We start from the raw sequence: 23196 nt of genomic DNA, 5'->3' as shown, positions 1-23196 counted from the left end.
TCTGTGTCTCCTTTTAAAATGGCATGTTTCTTTACTTTTCTTTCTTTTTTTTTTTTGAGGCGGAATTTTGCTCTTGTTGCCCAGGCTGGAGTGCAGTGGCACGAATCTCGGCTCACTGCAAACTCTGCCTCCTGGGTTCAAGCAATTCTCCTGCCTCAGCCTCCCAAGTAGCTGGGATTATAGACGTGCACCACCACGCCCAGCTGATTTTGTGTTTTTGGTAGAGATGGGGTTTCACCATGTTGGTCAGGCTGGTCTCAAACTCCTGGCCTCAAATGATCTGCCCACCTTGGCCTCCCCAAAGTGCTGGGGTTACAGGCATGAGCCATTGGGCTCAGCATTTAATGGCATGTTTTTTCTAAACACCACGTAGCTTGAATTATTTTTAACCTAATTTGTTTGAGAGTCTCTGTATTTTAAAAAGTATATTTAACACACTTATATTTGTTGGATTTTTCATACAGTGGGACTAATTTCTGTCAACTTATTTTGTGCTTTGTACATATCAATCCCTGTCTTTGTTTTTTCTTCCCCCACTCTTTTCTTGACATTATTGTGATTGATTCAGTTTTCTTCAGAGGCCGTATTTAATAGTGGTTAAGGGCACGGACTCTGGCCTAGTTCTGAATTTTAGCTCAGTCACTTATCTGCTGAGTGTCCTTGGACAAGTTACTTCACCTCTGAGTGGCTCCGATTCTCCATTCGGGAAATGTGAATGTTAAAGAAAAATAAAGATGGAGGCCACACTTTAGACATACCTCATAACCAGCCACCCATAACCTCACAGCCAAAACAAATCATCCTGATTTCCTCAAAATTCTAGCTCTAGTCGTAAATGAAACACAAAACGTAAGCTTCACATTCTTACCGTCGTGATTCAGTGAAAGTAAACGAATCAACCTTCGACAAAACAGCTCAAACAGCTCTACTTGTGCTAAAAAAAAAAAAAAAAAAAAGTTAAAGTGGGCCGGGCATGGTGGCTCATGCCTGTAATCCCAACACTTTGGGAGGTCCAGGTGGGTGGATCACCTGAGGTGAGGAGTTTGAGACCAGCCCGTCCTACATAGTGAAACCCCGTCTCTACTAAAAATACAAAAATTAGCCAGGTGTGGTGGCACAGGCCTGTAATCCCAGCTACTCAGGAGGCTGAGGCAGGAGAATCACTTGAACCTGGGAGGCGGAGGTTGCAGTGAGCCGAGATGGTGCCACTGCACTCCAGCCTGGGCAACAGAGCAAGACTCCTTTTCAAAAAAAAAAAAAAGTTGAAGTATGCTAGTTAATCATGAAAAAGTTGGATTAGTTCCTTTTTATGCTTTATTAACTGGGCTGTGACTGCCATAAGACATGCTTTTTACACTTGGTTTAAAGTTTCTCGGATTGTGAGCTGTGCCTTCTCTAATTGTTTGACAATAGACTTTAAAATTTTTCCTAAGTTGATATGACTCCAATTTTGACAGATATAATAATAACTTCTTACCATAGCATTTGGGTGAAGAGTAAATAAATTAATGTCTGTTAAGTGTCATATAAAACTGCAGAGAACTATATAATTGCTAACCCTTGTTATTTTCAGTTTATTTCCCTCTGTCAGTTTGGTGCATTTTATGTGTGTACATTTGTGTATGAACACACAAGACATATTTATTACCCTTACATTTTAAGCATATCTTTTAAAATAAATCCAAAAGCATTCAGTGTCTCTATCCTCCTCCTGGATGAGACGGAAATTAGCGTGATTTAACTTCTGGCCACACTCACCCGTCCCCACAGCACCCACGATTCTCTCATCAATTATTTTGTCAGATGTTGTTATTTTTTGTTCTTATTTATCACCAATGCCTTTTGATATTTATGATGAGGCTCCACCATTTGTTTGCTGAGCCTTGATTTGTTGCACGAATGTGTCTCTGTGTTACCAGCAGTGTAGAATTTGGGGCTCGCCCTGGTGGTTCCTCCGGTGTGAAGGCTGCGTTGTCTCTGCGTCCTGTTGTGGGTGAGCACGCTGTTGCTGGTGAGCACCTGCAGTCAGTTCCAGGATGCTGCTCTGTAGATGGCCTGCCTTTGACCTGTGGGAAGTGTAGAATTCCTCTGTGTGTGATGTGTCTGGCTGCCCTAGATGGCCCAGGAGAGGGTTTTCCTCCCGCACTTGCGGAAGGTTCCTACCCACGACCTCTTAGACGGGACCTCCCTGTATGATCTCCGTCCTCCTCTGGCCATCCTCATGGCTCTGTGTGTCCCTCCAGCCTTGGAGTGATTCCCACTTCCCGTCTCTGGCTTTGGCTCTCAGAGCGTGCCAGCCTCTGCAAGCGCATGCATATCTGGCTGAAGCTGGGAACACAGGCGAGGCTGCCTCTTCTCTAGAAGTGAGAACTTGAGTGGGCTCTCCGTGCTTTGTTTCACTGTTCAGAATGACAGATTCCCCCTGCCCATGTGGATGGGGGCTTCTTATGGCCCAGAGTCTCCAGGTCAGGCCTGTCCGCACCCCAGGCCTGCAGCCTGCTGGGGTGCGCTCCCACCGCCTGGAGACCCCTGGGTATCTGCCCATCATCTGTATCCTAGGTGCTCCTGCAGGTGAAGCAAGGCTGCACACGGCCCCGGGCACCCCTGCCCAGCCCTTCCACACGGCCCCAGGCACCCCTGTCTAGCCCTTCTACGAGGCCCCGGGCACCCCTGCCCAGCCCTTCCACACGGCCCCGGGCACCCCTGCCCAGCCCTTCCGCATGGCCCCGGACACCCCTGCCCAGCCCTTCCGCGCGGCCCCGGGCACCCCTGTCCAGCACTTCCACTGCACCTGTGCCTCTGCTCTTGCTGCCTGCCTACCTGCCTCTCCCATGGCACCGCCCCAGGGCAGGGCTGGGTCCTTCGGCTCTGCCTCTCTGCATCTGCCCTGGGCCCGGGACAGCTGCTTCCATAGGCCTCCATGCCTATGGAAACCAAGCACACAGGTCAAGGTGTCTCTGGCTTCTAGGTCTCAGGTCAGACCTGAGCTCTCTGCTCCAACTGCATTGGAAGTGGGGGTGGGAGCACGGCCCCCCAGCCTACAGGGCTGGCTGAGCTGCAGTGAGAAGGCTCGGGCCTCCACTGTGTCCATCCCTGCCCAGGGAGCTCAGCCCATACTCACAGGCTGTTCAGCCAAACTCAAACAATAACCATGGAAGCCACTGGTGTCCCTGGCCCTACTCTCCACTAGCTCTCACTAGTGCCCCACGTCCTCAGCGTAGACTCTCTTGTGATCCCTATATTGAGGAGCAAAACCAGAAACAGTCCTCAGACAACTGAAATAAAGGAACCTACTGAGACCGGGTGTGGTAGCTCAGGCCTGTAATCCCAGCACTTTGGGAGGCCGAGGCGGGTGGATGACCTGATGTCAGGAGTTAGAGACCAGCCTGGCCAACATGGTGAAACCCCATCTCTACTAAAAATACAAAAATTAGCCAGGCATGGTGGCAGGTGCCTGTAATGCCAGCTATTCAGGAAGCTGAGGCAGGAGAATCGCTTGAACCCGGGAGACGGAGGTTGCAGTGAGCCGAGATTGCATCATTGCATTCCCTCCTGGGCAACAGAGCGAGACACAGTCTCAAAAAAACAAAGAAAGGGAGCCCACCAACCCGGGCCTCCCAGGGCAGCAGCCCAGGCCTGGGAATAGGGACACCCAACCTGTACTAAATCTAAAACCCTGATCTCAAGTGACAAGCCCCTTCCTCCTGCCCCTGCGGGAAGAAAGGACCCTGATGTAACAAGAGAATAAGGTGTGGCTCTTGAGGGAAAAATTATCAGTGACGTTCTCAAACCATCTCTGCAAAAGAAAAAAAAAGGTAAATAAGTCTGATGGATGGGTCTTTTACTATAATTTTTTTAAGAAAATAATTTTGTAGTAGGTTCATTACTTGACACTCCTTCAGCTGGAAAACCAGCTCCAAGCTAAGATAAACTTCAACTAAACAGCAGAATGGAATCCAATTTAGATGTTCCACGAATTCAGTAAACCTAATTAACTTGGTTCTGGTTTTTGAATCCATTTGCCGGGTGTAATGTTTCTGTTTGGTAAGCAGATAAGGAGATAAATGGGTCACTGTATTTATGACTCACTATTCCCTTTAATATCTACACTGGAGACAGTACGTTCTGATTACAATTAAAATGCTTTTATACCATTTTAGCAGTAATTGAGTGAACCCGGCAATTTGTACTTTGATTCTCTCGGTTAAGTAATTGACGATCACCAGCCATCATTGGATAATAACACATTCAATCACTCGGCCTCTGCCGGCGGACTTAAAAATAGCTCGGGACTGCACTGGCACGTTACGCAAGGAGACGGCCTCTCAGGAAAGGTGGGCACTTAGTTACTGACAGTGGCTTCTGGAGGTCACTGCTGTTTGCACAAACCTTCCCAGATTTAAGAGTTTGATGTTATCTCCGAGGGCTGTGGGTGAGCGTGGGTGACGGTACAGGCCCAGGAACCCATGTGGAGGTCTCAGCCTCTCTGATGAGCCCTGGACAGGAACCAAATACACACGAGTCGGAGGATCCACGGGCAAGTTCCCAACCCGCCTGTGGACCCTGCTGGAGTCCGGAAGCGACAGGTGCCACCAGGTGCACAGTGGGCCACCTTCCTTCCGGGGCAGCCGGCCGCACAGAAGAGGAAACCCCACACAGGAGTCAGGTTAGGAGATTTCGTCGGCGCCTTGGAACAGAGCCTGGAGGGGCCACTGGGTACAGCTGGGGGGCCACGGGCTTTGAGTAAAGGCTTGAAAGGGTTATGACGTCAGCCATGGGAATTTCCAGGGAAGGGTGACAGCTCCTTGAAGGCCCTGAAGCTGGGGCGGTCAAGAAACAGCAAAGATGGAGGAAGAGCAGATGGGGAGGTAGGAGGAGGGCCGGCTGTGCCCACCTGGGGGCCTGAGCAAGGCGTTTTAGAGATGGGGCCGGGCACGGGAGGGCCGGGGACCTGGGGCTGACCTCAGCCTGGGGGAGAACCGTCTGAGTGTACTTTGGGGGCCTCCTGGGGTCCAGGCCAGGTGAGCCCCTGATGTGAACCCCGGCGCTACACCTTCACGGCACTTGCAGAACGCACTTGGAGGGGGTGCAGCCCTCAAAGTAAGCCGGGGCGCAGTGCCTGACTTGGCTGCTTCACGGCGGGAAGGAGGGGACGGAAGCTGGAAGGCTGCTTGGTTGTGGGCAGCATCCCCAAACCACAGCTCACCCCCCTGCGAGGACCCGCACAGCCTGTGGGAGTGAAGGCCAAAACACCAGGGGCTTCAGAGGAGGGAGGCATGGGAGTGCAGATGGCTGGGGAGGGCTTCAGGGGAGGGAGGGATTGGAGTGTGGATGGCCCTGGAGGGCTTCAGGGGAGGGAGGGATTGGAGTGTGGATGGCCCTGGAGGGCTTCAGGGGAGGGAGGGATTGGAGTGTGGATGGCCCTGGAGGGCTTCAGGGGAGGGAGGGATTGGAGTGTGGATGGCCCCAGGAGGCCATGAGAGCCACATCAGGCCCCAGCACTTCCAAAGGGGTGCCAGGAGCACTTGGGGCTGCTACAGAGAAGGGGCTCCCGGCTCACTTTGGGCACAAACCCCCGTCTGAGCTGCCTGGTCTCAGAGGCCCCGGACAGGAGGGACTGGAGAGGAGTGTTCCTGTGTGGGACGGAGTGGCCGGTGGACTGAGTGGCTTTCCTGGGTGGGATCCCTTTCTTGGATATCCCAGAGCCATGGGAAGGAGACCTGGACCACATTCCTGGCATCCAGCTGGGGCCAGAGGGGCAGCCAGTCCTGGGCGGCAGAGACGATGGTGAGGCCAGGCCTGGGAAGAGGCAGCTGCAAGGAGGACCCCTGGCTCGTGGGAGGGCCTGGTTGCAGCCTGGAGGAGCTGGGCCTGGAACACAACCCCTGACTCGATGGAGGAAGCAAAACCAAACATCTCTGCAGGCACCTCTGGCCTGCGCTGGACAGGATGGTGCTGGCCTCCTTTCCCTGTTTCCTGGGGCACAAAGGAACGGGCAGGGAGGTGTTAGGGCGCTCCTGTCCTACCCAGGCCCTGCCCCTCAGGACACCGGTCCTGGGCCTTGTCCGTGAGCTCCCGTGCGCTGCCTTCTTCTGGCTGCTGGCCTGGGAACTGGGCTGATCCTGCCGGCAGCAAACACTGCATCCACCTTTCAAACCTGCAGTGACGGATTTGCTCGAGGTCTCCGCGGCTGGGCCTGCCGGGCTCCTCCTTGAGGTTTTAGTTGCGCTATGGGCGTCGGGCTCGCCGTTCACATGGGTCCAGGCGGTCTATGGGTTGGGACCCAGGCCATGGATGTCTGGGAGTCGGGGAAAGGGGGGATAGGACTCTTGGTTTGGGATCCAAAGACCCAGCGCTTGGGGCTGAGCCAGGCTGGGCTGCTCCAACCACGTCCAGCACCAGGGTACGGCTGCCTGCCCTGAGGTCCATGCAGCCCCCACACTCAGCCTTTCCAGCAGGGCCTGCGATTCTGGCTTCTCCCCACCTTCCAGGGCCTCCTCCAGGTCCCCAGTGAAGAAGCTGCTGTGCGGGGGGCGCAGGTGTCTGGCTGTTCATTTCCATGTTAATGAGGCCTTCATGGTGTCGTTATCATAGATTCTTCCGCGATCTGGGGATGGGAATTGGGAGAAGACCGGGCTGCTCTCTTTAGGGAAGTACCAGAAGAAGCACAAGATATAGGGCGGACCTGGCCGGGATCCAGGATGCAGCTGTGGGAAGATAAAGAAGGGAAGGGGGCCTGGGGGAGACGGGAGCGGGGCAAGGCTGGGAGAAGGTCAGGGCCCCAGCAGAAGCTCCCGCTGACAGGCGAGTGGGGTCTGCCTGCTCTCCTGCCTGGCCAGTCCGCCTGCAGTGCCCACCTAGACCAATCCCCTTTCTTTCCACAGCCTCGCAGCAGCCTCAGGATGCAAGACCCTGTTAGGCAGTTATGAGGTGGGCCTCTTGTTCCAGGTTAGTGTGACCAGGACCCCATTTCAGCACAGAGATAGTGACATGAGGCTGGTTCAACAAGACCACCTGGGCAGAGAGGCTGAGCTACCTGGAGTGGGGCCGTGGCAGCCGGGGTTGAAGCCTGGGGTCTGCTGGACCCTGGATGAGGCTGAGGATACCCCAGAGTCAGGTGGAGGTGGCCCAGGCCTCTGGCTTGGCAGCAGGTGGGGAGTCACGCCCAGGCAGTGGGTGAGCTAACGAGGACCTTGGAGGGCTCCATGGGCCTGGGGAAGCGATGAGACCAGGCCCGGGGTTCCTTAAGGAAGCAATGGCTGCTGCCAGTCACCAGCAGAGCCAGAGGGTGTCTGTACCCAAGGTGCGGATATCACAGTGGGAGGGCATCTGTACCCACAGTGCAGATATCATGGTGGGAGGGCGTCTGTACCCACGGCGCAGGTATCACGGTGGGAGGGCATCTGTACCCACACAGCGCAGATATCACAGTGGGAGGGCGTCTATACCCACGGCGCAGATATCACAGTAGGAGGGCGTCTGTAGCCACACAGTGCGGATATCACAGTAGGAGGGCGTCTGTACCCACGGTGCAGATATCACGGTGGGAGGGCGTCTGTACCCACACAGCGCAGATATCACAGTGGGAGGGCGTCTGTACCCACGGCGCAGATATCACAGTAGGAGGGCGTCTGTAGCCACACAGCGCGGATATCACAGTAGGAGGGCGTCTGTACCCACGGCGCAGATATCATGGTGGGAGGGCGTCTGTACCCACGGTGCAGATATCACGGTGGGAGGGCATCTGTACCCACGGCGCAGATATCACGGTGGGAGGGCGTCTGTACCCAGGTGCAGATATCACGGTGGGAGGGCGTCTGTACCCACGGCGCAGATATCACGGTGGGAGGGCGTCTGTACCCACACAGTGCGAATATCACAGTAGGAGGGCGTCTGTACCCATGACTCAGATATCACAGTGGGAGGGCGTCTGTAGCCACACAGCGCGGATATCACAGTAGGAGGGCGTCTGTACCCACGGCGCGGATATCATGGTGGGAGGGCGTCTGTACCCACGGCGCAGATATCACGGTGGGAGGGCGTCTGTACCCACGGTGCAGATATCACGGTGGGAGGGCGTCTGGACCCACGGCGCAGATATCACGGTGGGAGGGCGTCTGTACCCACGGTGCAGATATCACGGTGGGAGGGCGTCTGTACCCACGGCGCAGATATCACGGTGGGAGGGCGTCTGTACCCACGGTGCAGATATCACGGTGGGAGGGCGTCTGGACCCACGGCGCAGATATCACGGTGGGAGGGCGTCTGGACCCACGGCGCAGATATCACGGTGGGAGGGCGTCTGTACCCACGGCGCAGATATCACGGTGGGAGGGCGTCTGTACCCACGGCGCAGATATCACGGTGGGAGGGCGTCTGTACCCACGGTGCAGATATCACGGTGGGAGGGCGTCTGGACCCACGGCGCAGATATCACGGTGGGAGGGCGTCTGGACCCACGGCGCAGATATCACAGTGGGAGGGCGTCTGTACCCATGGCGTGGATATCACGGTGGGAGGGCGTCTGTACCCACGGTGCGGATATCACGGTGGGAGGGCATCTGTACCCACGGCGCAGATATCACGGTGGGAGGGCGTCTGGACCCACGGCACAGATATCACGGTGGGAGGGCGTCTGTACCCACGGTGCAGATATCACGGTGGGAGGGCATCTGTACCCACGGTGCAGATATCACGGTGGGAGGGCATCTGTACCCACGGCGCAGATATCACGGTGGGAGGGCGTCTGGACCCACGGCACAGATATCACACTTGCTCCTCGCCAGTCCCCCCAGTGAGGCCCACAGGTGTCCATAGATTCTGCTTCTTTTCCTGATAAGCAGGTCGGGGGGCACCTTCCGGTTCTCTGTCTCCAGGCATGGGGTGTGTGTCTAAGCAGCCCTGACTTCCATCTGGCTTTCTGGAGCCTGGCCTGAGGCAGAGGTGCCACCTGCAGACCAGGGTGCTGCTTTGGCTGGGCCTGGGGATCTGTGGAACCTGCCTGTTCATGGCCCTGGCCAGAGTGCTCAGGACGATGAGGACAAACCAGCCTGTCCTTGGCACACCTGAACGGTCACCACCGATGCCGCGGTCAACTGCCAGGCAGTTTTCTTGGAGAATCGTTGTCTGTGAGCCTGCAGAGGGCATGTGGTTTAGAAGCTGTTGTTTGAAGGTTGATAAACTTGCACCCATTTTAACCTCCAAGGAGCACTAATGTCTTTTCTGGAAAGCAGACAGTCATGTGGCCCCATGGGGGGACTTCGCGTCCGGCATAATCTTTATCTGAAATCTTCCTTGTCATGCCTAGAATAAAGTGTCATCATTCATTCAAATGAATATTCAATAAATATAAAAGTTTGCCAACTTTCTGGGTCTGAGATAAGCCCCTTAAGCCTCAATCTCATATTCTTGCAATGTCTAAATATCGCTTAAATTTGGGGCTAGATCCCACTGCTGTCATATTTTACAAGTTACAAAAGCTGTGACTTTTTTTCATTGTTTAATGAAGTTGTAAATGTCAAAGCCGATTTAGTGCCTACAGCGAAGTTTCTTTCTCTTTACTGGGCATGTGATTAAGAATTTATATTTCATTTAATTTTCTGTGTGCAGACTAGAAATAAAGCATTTCTCTCTGATTTCTTTTATGAACAAAACTATAAAACTTATTTTTCCAGTAAGTTCTTTGATGTCTGGGGGAAATGTCTGAGGAACATGGGGGCTGTTGTGTTGGGGGTTTGGCGCGTGGTGACCTGAGCAGACGGTGTATCTGTCATTGGTCACCATGAACTCGGCACATGACAAAGACCCCAACACCTCAGGGACAAGACATAGTGGACACTGGGCTCAGCTCAGGACTGTGGGTCTGCGATTTTGGTGGGGGTTGGCTGGCAGTTCCCTGCCCTAAGCCGGGCTCTGTCATTCGTCTGGGTCGGCTGAGAGTCGACAGAACTGGATTGGCCTGGGCTGGGTGGCCGAGGTGAGCCGGTTCAGCAGGCCAGCCCAGGTATGCTCACTAGGAGAGGATGAGGAATCATACAGGAATGCTGATGTCCCCTGCCATGCCTGCGGGTCAGGAAGGTATAGGAACCTCCAGTGAGCTGTAAGAACTCAGTAGGACTCCCACATTTGAAAGAAACAGACACAGCACACAGGAACTTGGCAAAGCATCAGAAAAGAGGAGAGGAAAAAAGATGGTACCAAAAAAGTAGAGTTTAAAACAAATAAGAGAAAAGAAAATGAAGAATATGGACGAGGTCTTAATGAGAACAGAATAAATTCCCCTTTCAGTGAAAGAATCACTGATTCATTTAGAAGACAAAAGTCAGCTCCATGGCTTATAGGAAACACCTGAAACTAAGTAGCAGAGGAAGGTCAAATATAAATTAGTGGCAATTTTAACTTCATTCAAGGAAGAATATAGACTTAAAAGCAGTCAAGGGGAAAGTAGATGATTACATAATGAAAAATTGTCCAGTTGATAAGAAATTTAATTAAATTGACAAAAACTGCTAAGTAACAAACAGGACACCCACTAAATGTATGGAGCAAAAACTACCAGAAAATCCAGAATAGTGTGAACAAAAACAGAAGCAGAGTGGGCTGTCTGCATACATCTCTTGGAACCCCAAGCAGAAAATACATAAAAAAGAATATAGAGGACACAAACAATAAATAATACAACATAATTTATGTTCTTCAACAAGAAAAAAAAATCACATTTTGTCCTATCAGTTGAATATTCCAAAAAATAGATTGCCTTTAGCCACCAAGTCAACCTTAACAAATTTAAAAAGGAAGAATCTCACAAATTGTAAACTCTGTTTATAATCCAGTAAGTTGAGATGCAAAAATGGTTAGAAACCAAAAAATCTAACATCATGCAATATATCAACAGATTTAGAGAGAAAATAAAGAATTTGTTTGTTTGTTGTTTTGACAGAGTTTCGCTCTCTCGCCCAGGCTGGATTGCAACGGTGCGATCTGGGCTCACCACAACCTCCCACTCCCGGGTTCAAGCGATTCTCCTGCCTCAGCCTCCTGAGTAGCTGGGATGACAGGCACCCGCCACCACACCCAGCTAATTTCGTATTTTTAGTAGAGATGGGGTTTATCCATGTTGCTCAGGGTTGTCTCTAACTCCCGACCTCAGGTGATCCACTGCCTCGGCCTCCCTAATTTGTGCTAAATATTATTAAATTTGTGCTGGGATTCCACATGTAATAGTATTTGGAAGGTATTCTTAATAAAACCTGTGGTAAACAGAGTTCCGCGGTGGTCTGGGTGCACAGGGTCTGTATCATTCCCTCCCTTGGTTGTTGCTGGAACCTATGAGCTATCTGGGTGGGCCTCTCCTAATCAGGTGATCCCTTTACAAGCAGCATTTTCTCAGGCTGGATGTTGACCTGTCCAAGGCCCATGCTACCACTGGCTATGAAGAGCAGCTATGTTGAGTCCTGCCTAGGGCCAGGTGGCAGGATCTGGGGTGGCCTTCAGCTGCTGAGAGTGGCCCTTCACCAAGAGCTAGTTAGGAGGTGGGGCCTCAGTTGTACAGCAACAAGGAAATGCATTCTGCCAGCCATCCCAGGAAGCACCCCCAGTCCAGCCCCCCAGTGAGGATGCTGCCAGTGGACAGTTTCAGCCCGATGGGACCCTGGGCGGAGGACCCAGCTGTCTCAGTCAGCTCCAGTGTCTAATAAAATACCACAACCTGGATGCTCAAATGACAGATGTTTACTTCTCAATTTTGGAGGCTGGAAGTCTGAGATCGAGGTGCCCTCAGGGTTGACCTTTGGTGAGGGCCTGATACCTGGCTTGCAGCTGCCCACCCTCTTGCTATGTCCTCACATGGCAGAGACAGACAGAGAGGGAATGTGCCTCTTCACGTAGGGACACCAGTCCTGTTGGATCAGGGCCTCGCCCTAATGTCCACATTGAACCTTAATTACTTCCTTAACGGACCTGCCTCCAAATACAGCCACACTGGGGGTCAGAACCTCAATCGATGAATTGTCAGGGGACACAGTTCAGCCCACTGCACCAGGTAAACTAGACCCTGCCAATTCTTCGTCCATAAACCTTTAATATAATAAAATTTATGTTGTTTTAAGCCACTAGATTTATGGTAATGTCATGAAGCAATAAAAACACAAAAATCCAAAGCAAATATGTGCTTAGACAGGAAATTAGGAAATGATAGAGACGACTGAAAACACTAAGGCGCTTCCTTTAAAACTGGGGCCACTAAACACCGTTATTCAGCACCACTTTGGAGGCTCCAGCTAACATAAGAAAGCAAATACTCAACAGTTAGTATAAATATTGGGGAATCAGAAAAAAGGCATCCTTTTAGCCAGTGGTCTGATTGTGCAGCCAAGAAACCAAAGAGATATTTTTACAAAAGAAAAAGCAAAACAAAAAACAAAAAACAAACCAAACAACAACAACAACAAACCCCCTACTATAATTAATTTCAAAAATTTGAAAAAATTGCTGGGTATAAGATGAATTTTCAAAACCAATAGATTTCCTTTATATTAGCAATACGGAGTGGAAAATTAAAATCAGAAAAATGTTTACAGTAGGCATAGCTTTGCTGTTAAAAATAACCGTGGAGCGATGGGATGCTGTCTCAGCTTGGATGCTGTAAGGGAAACACGGCTGGGCCGCTCAAACAGCAAACATTTATTTCTCACAGTTCTTGGAGCTAGAAGTCCAAGGTCAGGGTGCCAACATGGCAGGTTTCTCCATGATGGTGGGTTTCTCCGTGAGGGCAGGTTTCTCGGTGATGGAAGGTTTCTCGGTAATGGCAGGTTTCTCGGTGGTGGAAGGTTTCTCGGTGGTGGAAGGTTTCTTGTCAGGGCAGGTTTCTCGGTTGCGGCAGGTTTTTCGGTGATGGCAGGTTTCTCGGTGATGGAAGGTTTCTCGGTGATGGCAGGTTTCTCGGTGATGGAAGGTTTCTCGGTGATGGCAGGTTTCTCGGTGAGGGCAGGTTTCTCGGTGATGGAAGGTTTCTCGGTGATGGAAGGTTTCTCCGTGATGGCAGGTTTCTCGGTGATGGAAGGTTTCTCGGTGATGGCAGGTTTCTCGGTGGTGGAAGGTTTCTCGGTGGTGGAAGGTTTCTCGGTGATGGAAGGTTTCTCGGTGAGGGCAGGTTTCTCGGTGATGGCAGGTTTCTGGGTGATGGAAGGTTTCTCGGTGATGGCAGGTTTCTCGGTGATGGCAGGTTTCTCGGTGATGGCAGGTTTCTCGGTGATGGAAGGTTTCTCGGTCAGGGCAGGTTTCTGGGTGATGGCAGGTTTCTCGGTGATGGCAGGTTTCTCGGTGATGGAAGGTTTCTCCGTGATGGAAGGTTTCTCGGTGATGGCAGGTTTCTCGGTGATGGAAGGTTTCTCGGTCAGGGCAGGTTTCTCGGTGATGGCAGGTTTCTCGGTGAGGGCAGGTTTCTCCGTGATGGAAGGTTTCTCGGTGGTGGAAGGTTTCTCGGTGGTGGAAGGTTTCTCGGTGGTGGCAGGTTTCTCGGTGATGGAAGGTTTCTCCGTGATGGCAGGTTTCTTGGTGATGGCAGGTTTCTGGGTGATGGAAGGTTTCTCGGTGATGGAAGGTTTCTCGGTGATGGAAGGTTTCTCGGTGAGGGCAGGTTTCTCGGTGATGGCAGGTTTCTGGGTGATGGAAGGTTTCTCGGTGATGGCAGGTTTCTCGGTGATGGCAGGTTTCTCGGTGATGGCAGGTTTCTCGGTGATGGAAGGTTTCTCGGTCAGGGCAGGTTTCTGGGTGATGGCAGGTTTCTCGGTGATGGCAGGTTTCTCGGTGATGGAAGGTTTCTCCGTGATGGAAGGTTTCTCGGTGATGGCAGGTTTCTCGGTGATGGAAGGTTTCTCGGTCAGGGCAGGTTTCTTGGTGATGGCAGGTTTCTCGGTGAGGGCAGGTTTCCCCGTGATGGAAGGTTTCTCGGTGGTGGAAGGTTTCTCGGTGGTGGAAGGTTTCTCGGTGGTGGCAGGTTTCTCGGTGATGGAAGGTTTCTCGGTGGTGGAAGGTTTCTCGGTGGTGGAAGGTTTCTCGGTGGTGGAAGGTTTCTCGGTGATGGCAGGTTTCTCGGTGGTGGAAGGTTTCTCGGTCAGGGCAGGTTTCTCGGTGATGGCAGGTTTCTCGGTGAGGGCAGGTTTCTCCGTGATGGAAGGTTTCTCGGTGATGGCAGGTTTCTCGGTGATGGCAGGTTTCTCCGTGATGGCAGGTTTCTCCGTGATGGAAGGTTTCTCGGTGATGGAAGGTTTCTCGGTGATGGCAGGTTTCTCGGTGATGGAAGGTTTTTCGGTGATGGAAGGTTTCTCGGTGATGGCAGATTTCTCCGTGATGGAAGGTTTCTCGGTGATGGAAGGTTTCTCGGTGATGGAAGGTTTCTCGGTCAGGGCAGGTTTCTCGGTCAGGGCAGGTTTCTCGGTGATGGAAGGTTTCTCGGTGATGGAAGGTTTCTCGGTGATGGAAAGTTTCTTGGTCAGGGCAGGTTTCTGGGTGATGGCAGGTTTCTCGGTGAGGGCAGGTTTCTTGGTGATGGCAGGTTTCTCGGTGATGGAAGGTTTCTCTGTGATGGCAGGTTTCTTGGTGATGGCAGGTTTCTCAGTGATGGAAGGTTTCTCGGTGATGGCAGGTTTCTCGGTGATGGAAGGTTTCTCGGTGATGGCAGGTTTCTGGGTGATGGAAGGTTTCTCGGTGATGGCAGGTTTCTCGGTGATGGCAGGTTTCTGGGTGATGGAAGGTTTCTCGGTGATGGAAGGTTTCTCGGTGATGGCAGGTTTCTCGGTGATGGAAGGTTTCTCGGTGATGGAAGGTTTCTCGGTGATGGAAGGTTTCTCGGTGAGGGCAGGTTTCTCGGTGATGGAAGGTTTCTCGGTGATGGAAGGTTTCTTGGTGATGGAAGGTTTCTCAGTGAGGGCAGGTTTCTTGGTGAGGGCCCTTTTTAGTTATGGATTCACATGACCTTTCCTTGGTGGTGCACAGAGAGACCTCCTGGCTTTTCTACCTTTTGACAAAGGCACTCATTCCGTCATGGGACCCACCTTCCTGACCTCCTCTGACCCTAATCACCTCCCCAAGGCCTCACCTCCAAATGCCTTCACAGTGGGGATCAGGGCTTCAACTTGCAAATTCTAGGGGCACAAAGCATTTAATTAATTACAGCAGTGATCCCATGTTCTTGGAGAGAAAGTCTTCATAGAAAAAAACAAAGTCAATTCTCCCAAAACTAAAATAAAAGTTCAGTGAGATTCAGGATGAAAGTCCCCATAGACTGATTGTGAGGAGTGGATAGGATGATCTTCCAGTCCATACGGCAGAGTCTCAGAATGCCAAGAAAATCATAAAAGGAATCAGCGGTTGTCTCAGTCCGTTTGTGGTGCTATAAAGAAATACCCAAGGCTGTGCAATGTCTAAAGAAAAGAGGTTTATTTGGCTACCAGTTCTGTGGGCTGTACAGGAAGCATTGTCCTGGCATCTGCTCCCGGCGAGGCCTCAGGGAGCTTCCTCTCTTGGAGGAAGTGGAGCTGGGTGCAGAGATCCGGCAGTGAGACAGGAGGCAAGAGAGAGAGGAGGAAGACCCCAGGCTCTGTGTAGCAACCAGCCCCTGCAGCAACTGCAGAGTGAGACCTCCCCAGCATGAGGAGGGTACCAGCCATTCCTGAGAAATCCACCCCCACAGCCCAAGTACCTCCCACCAGGCCCCACCTCTAAAACCAGTGATCACATTTCAGCCCGGGGCCTGGGGGACAAACATCCAAACTCTAGCAGTGGTTCTAGGAGGACTATTCAATAATCAGGCGTTAAGTTATAGAGATGTGGGAATGGAAACCATTTGATAACCTCCAGGAAATGAACAACTTGGTCTGTGGGAGCTGGAGTGGGTCCCAGCACACGTGGGGCTCGATAGGAAAGGAAGGCGGCCTGACTGTGGTGAACATTTGAAGAGGGAATGTATTTAGCAGCTGTGTGAGGTTCGATTCAGGTGAACCCATTTAAATAAGCGTATAAGCGTGCAGAGCCCTCTCTGTGTACACAAAGGCCTCTGAGATAGTCTGAGCTCGAGGTGGTGACGGAGATGCGGCCCATCTAACCCCATTTCACCCCCACGGATCTTCCAGAAACAGCAATGTGTGCAGCGTTTCGGGGGCCCGGCAGGAGAGGTCGGACGGAGGCACAGCTAAACCATACACAAGCCGAGCTTTTTGTAATTTTCCAACTCAACAGAAGGGGAAACATTTACAGAGCCTTCTGTTAACAGTGCACATTTAAAGAACTATTAGCTGAAAATGGAGTTTGAATTGAAAACTTGCCTCGTCATCCATGTTCCCAGATGTGCAGGGCCAGGGAGGGTGTCAGGAGCTGGTGTTGGGAGAGCCGCGGCCGCCGTCTGGGTCTCTTCCTCTGGTTGCCGCTGCGACCCCTCGCCCTGGGAAGTGGAGGAACCGGCGTCCAGGCCCTTCAGGGAGAAAAGGGAGAGGCCATCTTCACAGCACATTGTCCCAAGGTCTCCACGTGGTGGCCTCAGACAGGTGCCCAGCACTGCGGCCTCTGGCTGGGTGACTCTCAGCAGCACACACGCCCCGCCCCGCTCCCCCCATGGCAGTTCTGTGCACTTGGCTGGTCGCTGAGCTGGGTCCTCTGCGGCCCCTCCTGCGTGTGGGCACCGGCCTCAGCAGCTCCAGCGCTGACCCAAGGAGTCCCAAGCCACCTCCACCCCCTCCTCTTTCCTCTCTCTTTCTCTTTTCCTCTTTCTCTCTCTCTCTACCTCTGTCTCTGTCTCTCTCTGTCTCTCCCTGTCTCTCTCTCTGCCTCTGTCTCTCCCTGTGTCTGTCTCTCTGTATCTGTCTGTTTCTCTCTCTCTGCTTCTGTCTCTTCCTGTCTGTTTCTCCCTGTCTCTGTCTCTCTGTGTCTGTCCCTGTCTCTCTCCCTGCCTCTGTCTCTCCCTGTCTCTGTCTCTCTCTTTCTCCTGCTCTCACATCCTCTGCCCTGTGGTTACCCTGGCCTGGAGCTCTGTTGCTGTCCTCTGTTCCCTTCATTCCTCTTTGTCCCCTGACCCTCACCTCCAGGAACCTGTGCTGGTGCCAGTGATTGCAGCCCAGCCACCCTCACCCTCCCTTCTGTGGGAATTCCTTCACTCCCCTCCCTGCCCATGGCCTCCTGCCAGCACACCCCAGAGGCTGGGGCGGCCGCCGACCTGCATGGCTGTGACGGCCTTCGGAGACAGATGTGGTGGCTGACAGCTCAGCAGAGAGGCCTCCTGTGCGTGCTCAAATGAAGTCAGGGTGCCAGAGGGACAGAGGGATCAGAGAGAATGGGGGGTCTCGGAGAGGACAGCGGGGAGACTTGGAGAGGAAAAAAGGGGACTCGGAGAAGATGGGGGGACTCAGGATGGGGGGGACACAGAGAGGACGGGGGATGGGGGAATCGGAGAGGAAAGGGGGAACTGAGAGAGGAAAGGGGGGACTCAGAGAGGCCAGCAGGAACTCACTGGCTCTTTGTCATGGGTCTGGTTTGCTCTGAGCCTGATGCCCACGTTCAAGAGCCCCTCAGTCCTGGCTGGACAGACATCTGCCCCCTGGCCCTCCCGCCATCCTTCCCTAGCTGTGCAGGCTTCCTCAAAGCTTTACCGTCTTCCTTCTCTGGGGTGAGTTCCTTGAGAGGAGGAAGCACTTAGCGTTCCAGTCTGTGCTCGAGGTGTAGGAAGTATGACGCCGGGCACGGAAGCGAGGTGAGTTACCAGGTGGCCACCTGAACAGGCACCCCGGCTCTCACTGGGTACCTCTGTGATAGGAATTTCTTCTAATGTGGCAATGCATTGAATTTTCACCCGCGTCTATGAGGCAGGTACCATAATTATCCCAACTTTATAGATGAGAGTTTGTGCCATTTTCTGAGATGACCCAAAGGACTGGATTTGCAGAATCAGTTGTCTGCCTCCGAGCCCCCATCCTTCCACACGTCAGAAGGGTCCGCACCATGCAGCACGGAGCTATGCAGATAAAGGGGCCGTTTGAGACAAAGCCGCAAGCTGTAGGGAGAACCAAGCCACGAGGAGTTCTAAGGCCCAGTTCCATCCTTGAAGGAAGGGCCCAGGACCACCCGCGCCTCTCTGATCCCACTGGCCTTTGTTCTGCCCCAGCATGATGTGACGGGCATGGTGTCACCTGCAGAGGCGTGTCTGTCACCTCCGGGGCATGGGCACGGTGTCACCTGCAGAGGCGTGTCTGTCACCTCCGGGGGATGGGCACGGTGTCACCTGCAGAGGCGTGTCTGTCACCTCTGGGGCATGGGCACAGTGTCACCTGCAGAGGTGTGTCTGTCACCTCCGGGGGATGGGCACGGTGTCACCTGCAGAGGTGTGTCTGTCACCTCTGGGTGACGGGCACGGTGTTACCTGCAGAGGTGTGTCTGTCACCTCCGGGGGATGCCTGGGTGAGGTTGTGGGGAATCTGCACTGTCATCCAGGATGTACTTGCTGGGAGGAGACTCACCTGCACCTGGGAGGCGATTCCACCTGCTATGAGCTTTACGCCGTGGTGGGGGGCGGGCAAAGGAACACAGCCTTAACCCTGCGTGGTGCTATACTGTGCTAACAGTGTGTAAACTGAAGGGATCAGCCACACCCCCAAACAACCCCCAGTGTAGCAGGAGAGGAACGCACAGGTCCATGATTTTAGGACATCCGGTGTTTAAAAGCCACAGGCTTCTCACCAGTTGCAGGTTCCTGGGCCTGGATCCCATCTGGGGTCACGTCTGGGGAGCTGTGTGTTAACGAGCAGGTTGAGTGGTTCTGTCGCACAGGCTTTTGGACTGTGAGCGGGCAAAACCGAGATGATCAAAGAACCAGTGGGTCACGGGATGCAGGCTTCTGGCTGCTGCATGCAGGGCCCTCGCCACACACCGCGGAGGGGTCCTGTTTTATTGATAATAGTGCTAATAGTACCTTTCTATTATCTCTGTTATTATGACAGCCGGCTGCTTCAGGGAATCAAGACTAGCGCAAACTTTGCACCTTCCTCAGAGGCTCATGGGGAATGGGATGGGCTTTAACAGACAGGAATGGCAAAGCCCCACATGTGTACACTGTAGGTCCCCGCGGAGGCCTGCATCCAGAGGTGCGAATGCCATCTTGGCTCATCGCTAGGGGAACAGGGCAGCTCTGGTAATGCCCCTGCCAGGTGAGGGGTGCTTATCACCCCAGGAATCTGGAGGCAAAAGGCCTTCTCACTGGGCCTAGGTTTATTTTGCAAGTAACTGCCTACCAGGGTGAATAATTCATTTATTGCTTTGCTCTGACTGTAATGGGCTTATTAAGCCATGGAGTCCGGGATTCCTTCCAGGGCCTCATCTGTTGTGCAGTGGCCTCTTCTCTCACAGGCTCCCGGCTCATTTGTGCCAGGGAAGGGGTGGCTCACACCTGCAGCTGACCTAGACCTGTGGCGGGAGGAAGGGGTGGGCCTCCAGGCACAAGGACCCCTTTGGAAGGTGACACCTCCACCACATGTGTCCGAAGCTCTTTCTGGTGGCTGCTCAAATATTCTCCTACCCTGTTACCAGCTCCGGCCCCGCTCACTCTTCCCTCCTGCCTTAATTTTGCTCATGACCCTGACCGTCGGCGTAAACCGTGGAAGTGCGGCCGCAGTTTCGCTCAGGGTCTGCCCTTTCCCAGCGAGTGGGACCAATGGTTGTTTCATCCACGGCTGAATCCAGGCATCCAGAGGAGGAGAAACAGTGACAGCCACACCCCTTCCCATCTCCAGTTCTCTGACTTGAGGGAGAAGTCAGACAGAGTTCTAGGGAGGAGCAGGTGCTGCCCTCCTTCCTCTCACACTGGGGTGACTGTGAATTATTAGCGAGCTCCAGCACTTACAGGGAGGAGGTAGCTGATTAATAAGACTCAGTTCTGTTTTCTTCTGATCGTCTATTTTTTCCTGCATAAATCCTCTGAATGACATGTAGATAAATTCTTGAAATGAGTGCCCCCCCTTGAGACAGGATTTCATCATCTCACCTATTTAATTAATTTATTAGTTACAATTACAACTCACAATGGCACCAACTTCAGCATAATCAAAACTACATTTCAATTATTCATTGAGCCTTTAATTAAGAAGCCCTACTAAATTAATAAAAACTTCAGTGTGAATGAAATGAAAAAGCCCGTGGAAAGTCTTGGCCAACTTTTCTCCGTCTCAGGGATTAAGTTTCCTTCTACAAATGGCCGCGAGCTCCCTCCCGACAGGCGGGGGTCCTGCCGGCAGGTGGACACGCGTGTGTGAAGGGAGGCGGCCGGGTCGTGCTTCTCACCTCGACAGCCAGGAAGGAGTTCTAAGTTATCACTTGTGCAATGGCTGCGGACGCCCAGGGAGGAGGATGCCAGTGGAATGGAGGTGGGCTGCGTGCAGCCTCGGGTGGGAGATAGTGTTCCATGCGTGCAGCAACCGGCCTCCGTCTCCTTTTCGCCCTGCCCAGAAGCTGCCTGTAAGCACAGGTTTCAGAAGCTGGAAGGAGGGAGCTGACCGTGATGCCGACGCCCGTCCGGGCTTCTTAGGACCTGGCAATTCTCCCTGCAACTCTGTCCTGCCCACAGCGGAGGCCCTTCTGGGCTCCTCCTTTGCTCCTCCTCTCCGTTTCCTGCCGTGGGAGACACGTCTCCTACCCAGGGTCGGTTTTCCAAGTGCTCAGCCTTAAATTCAGGGAGGAAATGCAAATTAGGGTGAGGCAAGAGGCCCGTTCAATCTTGTCTCCCGCTGAAGGCTCCATGCCAGCCCCTCAGCTCAGGCAGCTCCTATCCCTGACTTCCCGACGGACAGAATCCATCCTGCTCTGCTCATCACCAAGAGCTTAATTCTCACGCGGCTGCAATCAGCTAAACTGACACCTCCCTTGTCCCTAAAGCTGCTACCTCCGCACCCTGCTGGGGAAACCCACCTGGGTGTGCGCCAGGCGAGACAAGGGTGTAGCAAAGTGCCCACACAGGCAAACCCCAAGAAGACGCCCTGACAGTGAGGAGAACACAGGCTGCTCTGCTTGCCTGTCCCCTGGAAGGGTGTGTCCACATCTCCTTTAAAATGCCCCCACGTCATGAGCGCGCTCTGCAGCTCTGCCAGTTTAGGCAGCCCAGCCCCCCATCACCCCGAGGTCAGGCGGGGGCTGGAGTCATAGCCTGCGTGGGAGGGCTCCCTCTCTCTGGCCAAGTCCCAGATCCAGGGGAAGGCATAGATATGAGTCTGCTATTTTCTTTTTCTTTTCTTTCTTTCTTTTTTAGAGACTGAGTCTCGCTCTGTCACCCAGGCTGGAGTGCAGTGGCACGATCTCGGCTCACTGAACCTCCGCCTCCCAGGTTCAAGCAATTCTCCTGCCTCAGCCTCCTGAGTAGCTGGGATTACAGGCACCCACCACCATGCCCAGCTAATTTTTGTATTTTCAGTAGAGACGAAGTTTCACCATATTGGCCAGGCTGATCTTGAACTCCTGACCCCAAGTGATCCGCCCGCCTCGGCCCCCAAAGTGCTGGGATTACAGGCGTGAGCCACTGCGCCTGGCTAATTTTTGTATTTTCAGTAGAGACGAGGTTTCACCATATTGGCCAGGCTGGTCTCGAACTCCTGACATCAGGTGATCCACCCGCCTCGGCCTCCCACAGTGCTGGATTCCAGGCGTGAGCTGCCGCACGCAGCCGAGTCTGCTATTTTCAGAACTTGGTCCCCACTTGCAGGGAGACGCCACTGAGGACACCGCTGAAGAGATCTTGAAAAATTGAAGAACAAAAAATTTATGCGAGATTAATTCATTGCACTTTAGCGCTTGTCAGAACATTACTGAGATGGTCGCTGCCAATTAATAATGAATCTTTATGTAACATCATTTATTTTATTTTCCTTAGCATTAGGGGCTCGAGTACTGCAGTCAGCATATGTATTCAATTATTTATTAAAAACACAGGCAAGAAATGACAATACAAGCAGCATTTACCATCCAAAAACAGTAGAGAAGGATACTGCCCTAGAGTACCTGGTTTCTGTGCAGAAAAGTAAAATATGTGCAGCTTCTCAAGGGGACACTGTTTCTTTGGGTTTTGTGTCAAAAGGGTCTTAAGAAACAAACATCCTGGTTTTTGTCTGTGTCTATTGATGCTTCCCTGAAGCTACGCTCACGTGATACATCTCCTCTCGTCCCTCTTTTCATGTTAATAAAGAGATTATTTTAACCCTCCGGGGCCTAAGACCAGAAGGAGGGCAGTGCGGGACTTCCCTCCCCATCTTCCCCTCCCTTCCTCTCAGTCCCTCTCAATCTCCCCTTCTCCGTGTGTCCTTCACACACACATGCACGCCCGCACGCACACAGACACACACACACCCCTGTACCTGATAATCTCCTGCTTTCTGGGGGAGAATCTCAGAATCTCAACCTGGAGATGCTCACCTGTCCCTGAATCTCCTCTAGAAAATTCTTTGCTGGAGTTGATTCTGCCATTGCTCCGGTGCCTCCAGTGAGGTCAGTCTCCAAACAGAAGCAGCTTACGGAGTCATCGCAGGATAAGATGATGAGGAAAAACCTCTAACGGCACAAGTTAAACACAGAGAAATGCCATCCATACGTTCAGCTGTAATCTTTCTCTCACTTCCTGACCCTTCTGTATTTCAGGTTGGCCCCTGGAGAGAACACACACACACAAACACATTCTCTCTCTCTCCTTCTCTCTCTCTTTCTTCTACTTGAAATTTCCTCCAATATTTGAAGGACTCTTTCATGCATTCTCTTCACCTTTTCTGAGCAGGGCAAACCCAGGCCCATCCATAGATTCAAGGGTCCCAGACTCTGTCACTCTAACATCCACCCAGCTTCAGCAAACACCATGGAGCACCTGCCACGGCCGAAGAAACATTCGTGAACACGTCACGAGTCCCTGTGTGGGTGCTGCGTCCCAGCTAATGCCTCCTGCCCAGTGCTCATGCCATGTCCTCCTGGAGCGGGGGCCCTGGACAGACAGAAGTCTTAAACACTGCATCAGGGACCCTGCAGACCACAGGATCTCACACTCTGAGTTTTCTACTTTCATTATACAGCCCAGACTTACCTACGTGCTTCTACATCACATCACATGGACTTTAATGCAAAGTTCTTTCCCTTTTCTTTTCTTTTTTTTTTTTTTTGAGACGGAGTTTTGCTCTTGTCACCCAG

The sequence above is a fragment of the Pan troglodytes genome, chromosome 23 (assembly GCF_028858775.2).
Source record: "Pan troglodytes isolate AG18354 chromosome 23, NHGRI_mPanTro3-v2.0_pri, whole genome shotgun sequence".
Taxonomy (NCBI): Eukaryota; Metazoa; Chordata; class Mammalia; order Primates; family Hominidae; genus Pan; species Pan troglodytes.
Note: the sequence above shows the minus strand (reverse complement) of the source record.